This window comes from Lipotes vexillifer, unplaced genomic scaffold (genome assembly GCF_000442215.2).
Source record: "Lipotes vexillifer unplaced genomic scaffold, Lipotes_vexillifer_v1.1 scaffold500, whole genome shotgun sequence".
Lineage (NCBI taxonomy): Eukaryota > Metazoa > Chordata > Mammalia > Artiodactyla > Lipotidae > Lipotes > Lipotes vexillifer.
Window position 1 is genome coordinate 1,426,758 of NW_006778765.1, and position 6,791 is coordinate 1,433,548.

General features: G+C 57.5%; 1 protein-coding gene across 1 annotated transcript in view; it reads right to left on the bottom strand.

Moving 5' to 3' along the window:
- The window catches only part of POC1A (POC1 centriolar protein A), a 78,280-nt gene that overhangs the window by 53,318 nt on the left and 18,171 nt on the right, over positions 1 to 6,791 (bottom strand). The gene's annotated exons all lie outside the window — the stretch shown is intronic.

A 6,791-nucleotide genomic window follows, 5' to 3' on the forward strand; every position in this document is an offset into this window, starting at 1 on the left:
AAAGAGTGGTTTCCACGAAGGCTCCTACCCATCCAACCCGGGGCCCACAGAAGCAGTCCAGGGCACTCAAAGCACAGCCCAGAGAATGGCTGGCCCTGGGCTCTGCTGTGGGCCAAAGTCATCATGGACTGCAATGCAGACTCGGCTCTTCACTGCTGACAATCTTCAACCCAACCCTTGGTGGGCCTTTGGGGCCCCAGACCACCCAGACCCCCAGAGACCTCACCAGGCCCTCTCCTCTGCCCTTCCCATCAGCACCCTGGCCCCACTGAACTGCTCGCCGCTCCGCAGAACTGTGAGCTCAAGAAGACCTCTTTCCGTGTTCTTTCTGCAGCCTCCTACATTGAGCTCTGAATTTGGTTATTTTTGATCTTTGTTGGTTTTAAATAAATTCATTTAAGGCTACAAATTTGCCTCTGACTGCCATCTTGGAGCTTGGAACCCCCAAGTTTCCCATATGCAGTATTTTCACTGTCCTTCATCTCCAAATGTTCCATTTCCACTGGGATTTTCTCTTTAGCCCAGCAGTTATTTAGAAGTGAGTTCTAGTTTCCAAACCCTGTGGGCTGGGGGAGTCTCTTTTATCACCGGCAGGGATCAGTTGTGATCAGGAGTGTTCTCTGAGACTGTCCCGCCGTCACAGTGGCTGATTTCTTGCAGTCACTTAGTCACTCTTGATGCATTCGTTCACCGGCTAGGGCCAGGCATGTGGCCAAGCTGTTTCTTCCCACAGGCAAGGCCCGGGGCCTCTGCAGCGCCTCCTGAGCGGGACTCCGAGCAGCAGCTCTCACCTGGGCCCTCGGCAGCGTGGGTCTGACTTGCCCCTGATCGCCAGGGGTGCCCACCTGCCTGAGGCCCTTGTCCCCATCTGGCTCCAGGCCAGGTCCACTGGCAGGGACGCTGCCTAGCCTCAACCAGATCCTTCCCCCCTCCCTCTCTGGATCTGGCCAGTTGGAGCCTTTTGTGAGATGATCATGGTGAGCACTGGATGCAGCCCGGTCCCCCACCTCTCTCTCCCCCCTGACCCAGCTGCACGTGGCCCTCGAGCTCAGCTGGACTCACATCCAGTCATTTCACAACACACCACCTCTGCCTTGCCAACCTCCAGACCCAAGGGACCCATACTGGCTGGTTCCTTCACTCTCAAACAGCAAGGCGTCAATGGAAGGGGGAAAAAAAGGCAAAACAAAGGATGCCATGGTGTTTAGATCCCACAGCTCCTGACGACTCTCACTCCACAGCCCCTGCAGTTTGTCCAGACCTCTCCGCTGGCCTCACCCCCTCCGGCCTGACTCCCGGAGTCCCTGCACACCTGAACTTTGACCACTGTGGCCACAACAGCTACAGGGGCAAAGGCCCAGCCAGGTACCCCCACCCCCACCATGCAAGGGTTTTGATATGTTTTTCACTGGCTGCCAGCGAACAAAAAGCAACGTCACACCACCTGCCCCACGTCAGAGGTAAAAGAAGAGTGGCCATCAAACAGATACATGGAGACCAAGGAGGCCTCTGGCATGGGTGCTCTGGACTCTGACCCCCGTGCTCAGGCAAAGACACCGCAACCCAGTCCACCAGGACGATTCTTCCACAAATCCCCGCGAGGGAGGCTTGGCACTCACTCGCTAGACCTGTTGTGGGCTGATGCTTATGTCCCTTTGTGGGGCCCCGCAGACAAGGAGCGGCCACCTAGGCTGCTCCTGACCTTGGCCAAGGACACCTGTTCCCAGCCCTCAACTCTGGGCTGCCGGCAGGGGACAGGGGGTCAGGCTGAGCTCTTGGTTACTTCAGTTGGAGTAAGTGAGCTCCTCTCCCTCTTAATGTCCCCTCACTTCTCCCGGGAGCTGCCCAACCATCCAAGGCAGATCTAAGCCTCTCAAGCAGCAAAGCGAGTCTCCAAAATGAACAACTACACACGGGCCACAGGGCGCAGAGAAACGAGGCGGGAGGGGCCCATTCTGAGAGCTTCCTTCCTCCTCGAGCAGCCAGGGGTGGCCCAAGTGCCCAGGCCGCTCTGTCCCCCTGCTGTCTCTCCTCCTAGAGGGCGAGTCCCCCTTGTTGCCACTTCCCCAGCCCCAGCCCCCGGCGCGGCACAAGCTGCCAGTAGCGTCAGCCGACCCCGTGCTCTGAGCCTGTGATTTCTCGACAACCGAGCACAGCCTCTCACACAGCTGCCCCAGGTTTGGGGCTCTGGGCCCTGGGTGATGGGTGCTCGCTCCACTGTGGGCCAGCTGAGGTTCGGGGAACCACGTGCCCACTGGTCCCTGTGCGGTTCAGTCACTCCACAGAGACACGAACGCCAACTGTACAGCCGCAAACACCAGATTTAACGCCCCACCCACGCCCCGCCTACCCTTCTCTCCCAAATAGCTCTGGGGACTAAAACCAAATGAGCATGTCTCGAGATTATGTTTCGGAAAATACAGAAAAATAAATCTGTATTTCTAGCACGATGCCCCCACATTTGCCACACAAAACTATGGGGGCCTTGCTCAGGGCACAAGGCTTCGAAAGACAGCTGCCGTTGGTGGGAAAGCCCTCCCCTCTCCTGGTCTTCCCTGTGGCAAAGTGTGGGGTGAGCGGGGTGAGGAAGCTCCCGTGCAGCTGACACCCTAAGTCTGTACAAGATCCAGCGAGAAGCAGGGTCTTCCTTTCCTCCTGCTTAACTGTCCCGGTCGTGGCAGATCCCCACAGCAAGACTTCCCAGAGCCTCAGAGAGGGCGCTGGCACCCCTACCCAGCCCAGTGTCATCAGATACCCGGCCTGTCCTCCAGCAGTCAGGCCCTGGAAAAGACACGATGGACGGGACTAATAAAGGGCAACGGAAGCAGACCTGTAGACCAAGGCAGCAGCAGGCCGAACCCACTCAGGACAGCTGGTGGGGACAAGCTGTCAGGCAATCACTACAGCCCACCCACTGTGGGACGGATTTTAGGAGTTGTGTGACAAAAGAGAAGCCAGAGCAAGAGGATGTTCTGGGGCAGATGAGAACAACCCTCAATAAAATAAGAAGCCAGATAAACCCTTCAGAGACTCTGTGGGTGAGTGGGAGGAGGGGAAATGGGTGAGCCCCAACCCAGAGGGGCAGGGGCCGACAGCTATGGCCCTGTGCCCATCAGTGGGCGTTAAGTCATCAGAGCCGCCTAATATGTACTCAGTTTCCTAACAAACATTACCCATCCATGGTGCCAGGACCATGCCCCTAACAGAAACTTTAAACAGCCTTTTAAAGAGCTCTCATCTAGAACAGCATGGGGTCATTTTCCAAGAGCTGCGCAGGACGGGGACCGGCATCTGTGAGAACATGTCTTCTCCCATTATGACAGATATGGGTGTCATTCTTACAGAGGAGGAAAGGCTTGGCAAAGTCAAGGTCTTGCCCACTGTCACAGGTTAAGAGGTGGAGCCAGAATGGTTTGACCCCAACGTCTAAACCCTTTCCTCCCATTTGTGGTCCCCCAAGGCTCAGGCTTTTCTGGCTGAACAAGATGGGAGAGTGTCCACCATTTTTCTAAACCAGAAACAGGTGGGTACAAGCTGTTCATCCCTGGAAATGTTGGGGTGTTTCCTTAGAAAGCTGGGCATCAGACAAGGCTGTGAACCCTCCCCAACCGAACGTTATCTGGCACTTGGTCTCAGTCAAAGCAGCTGGCAAAGGTGACCAATGCAGGCTCTTTTCCAACCCAATCACTGAGAGAGAAATCACCCCGGTGTCCCCAGTGGCGGAGGAAGGAGGACAGTGCACCATATCCAGGCTGGCAGTGCCTCCCTGCTCTGTCCACTCTCCACCCGGATAGGCAGATTTGTCTGGAAGCAGAGGGCTACCCAACCTCTCAGCCCCAACAGGCTCCTCAGCCTGTCCCACCCCCCTGCCCTGGCAAAGGAGCCAGTGTCTGCTCGGCTTGAGTTTGGAAACCTGCCGCCCCTGCACAGCAGGGGTAGCAGGGCGGTGAGGGGCCAGGGCCCATGTGGGGTTGGAGCCAGCAAAGGGCCTGCTCAGCTCTCTGGCCTGTTCCCCAAATCACCTGGAGACATCCACCCCGTGGAAGCCTCTGAAGAGCCACACGAGCCCCAGCTGCAGCCAAGGAGCTGTTTCTGGGGTACAGCACACGTGGCGTCAAGCTCCCACGGGGCAGGAGCCTCGCTCAGCCACCAGCCACACCCCCTGAATGGCCCTCTGTGGCTCAGAGTCCCAAATCCAGGACTGCAGGGGAGAAGCACCAGAATCCTTCAGGCTCACAATAAACTTGTAACTGCCGTCCATTCCCAGCCCCACAGCCTCACATGGGCAGATGGAAGTGTGACCAATCACATGCACGCCAGAGAACCACCAAACTGCCAGCATGGTCAGACTCCTGGGGGCACAAGCTGTCCTCAGTGCCAGCACGTGGGCCTAGCCCAGGAGACCCCGGCCACACTGGGTGATCCTGATCTTAGCTTTGCACTTGGCATGTGCCTGTCCTGGTGCCCCTATGCCTTTAGGAAACAATAAGAGACTTTTGGCCTCAACTCAGGCAAGAGAGCTTCTACCCAACAGCATGGCCTCCCCTGACCCTTCCTCACTTTTCCCCCAGTGGGGCTGGCTCAGGCTGGCCCTCTCACAGGACATGGAGATACTTCCCTGCCACACACAGAGCCCTCTCTCCTGCTCAAGGTCTGGCTCCCCGCAGCACCAGCTCCCTGTGGCAGGCTCCTCTCGGCTGGCCTCTGACCCCCGGCCTGCACTGTCTCTTCTCATAAGCATGGACCTGGAGGCCTGAAGGGGGGGCTGCTCCACGTGGCAGAACAACTCAATAGCCCTCCCTCTACGGCTCCCTCGGGGCTATGCCTGAGGGCGGTCACAGGGAGGTCCTCCAAGTCCAAACCAAAGCTTCCTGGGGATCCCTGTCCTGCTGGACCAGAATGCCATCACCTAGCAGCAAGGCTGGAACACAAGAAGCTATGAGGCCCGCTGGCCTCCTACACAGACCAGTGATCTGAAAACAAGAGTGAGATCACAACTTCTAAAAGCCATACATATGAGGTCAATGGGTGTGGTGGAAACTGCAGATGTGGGTACTCGTTCCAGGTCAACAACCCTAAGCTGCATGAGACCCCCTACAAGTCCAGATCATTCTCTGGACCTCGGTTCCCCCGCCAGGACTCAAAGGTGCTTTCAAATCTGTCTTCTCATCTGGGGGACAGAATCCCTGGGCATCTGGGACCCCTTGGGAACTGTGGGCGCCACAGGCTTCAGGAAGTGGCTGGTGACAGCTGTGCTTGGTGAGGCCCTCACTACCTCCTGGAACAGAATGTGGAAGCTCAAGTCACCAAGGAGTGCAGCTGTGCATCCTCCTGGAAGGACAGGACAGGGAGGGGACTTCACGAGCGGGGAAGCCTAAGAGGACCAGACACTTCACAGAGCATCTGGGCGGGGCTTCAGCCCACTCCTCAGCCCATGGTGCAGGCCATCTCCCTGTGGCTTGGCAGGGGTAATACATCCTCCTCCAAAGGGGTCAATACATCCTCCAAAGGCGTGTCAAAGAACTTCTTCCTGCAGCTGAGCCACTCTGGCCCGACAGCATGTCACAAACCCTCATAGGTCAGGGACATTTTCAGAGCACACTGGCCCCCAGTGACAACACAGGCCCAACTTCCACAGATTTGTCCCCTCGGGGAGAGCAAAGCCGCTCCCGCTCCCGGCCCAGATGTCCGCCCACACTAGGTATCTGGTCCAGCTGGCGGACTGATTTTAACAACTGCCCGAATCAAGGCTGCTCAACCGCACTCTCCTTCCTTAGGAAGCCACCCTTAGCTGACTTTGAGTCGCCCCAAACCCAGGGGCAGAGTCAGACCCAACAAGGAGCCACTGCAAACCCCGGCAGACTGGGGCACAGAGCAGGGGCTAGGTTTTGCAGCTCCCCTCACACACACACACCACATACTTGCCCTTCGACAGCAGCCCAGAGACCAGACTCTTCAAGACTCTGTGCCCAAAAGAAAGCACCCTGGAGGCAGAGAGGGCAAAGGAAGTGGGCCAGGTCTGCCCATGTGGCCCGCTGGAGAACCCAGCACTGAGCTGCCACCGGTGAGTGCACGGTGGTCTCACTACAGGTCTTGAGGAGGAGGAGGAGGAGAAAGGGAGCGATCAGCTCTCCAGGAAGAGGAGAGGGGTTAAAGCTAGCCCGGGGCTCTGGCCAGCTCCTTCCTCCCAGAATCGGTCTGCGGAACCCCGAGGAAGCCAGGCCCTGGGGCTCCCACACCCTGCACCCCACAGTGGGGCTGTGTTATGGGTACTCCAGGAAGAAGAGCCCCTAAGACCCATGGCACACCAATGCTAAGTTTCTGTATTTGATAGGGACTTTGGGGGGTCAGAACAGAAACAAATGTGAGCCTCACACTCCAACTCCCACTTTCTTCTGAGCGGGGAGAAGCCTACCCTGCTTCACCCAACCCTCCAAGTACCACCCAAGACTCAACCTGCCTCTCCTGGTTTCCTAACACATCTCATGCCACCTCGGCTCTGCTGATGTCCCCAGAGAGTCCCCTGCTTCCCAGGCCATGAGCCCCAGGGGGTGGGACCACGACATCCATTTCATACCCCTGGTGCCCAGCCCAGTGAGCTGGGAAGCGGATGGTGAATGGACAAATGGACGGCAAGATGAACAGAGGTGAGCTCGCTTCTCCTTCCCCCTCCCTCTGGGCACTGCGAGTTTGGTGCCCTGAGGAAGAGCTGATTTCTGAAGCCATTTCCCATTCTCCACACCCCCAAACCACCGCTGTCCCTCAGCCTGTCTCCCACATTTCCAGGTTCA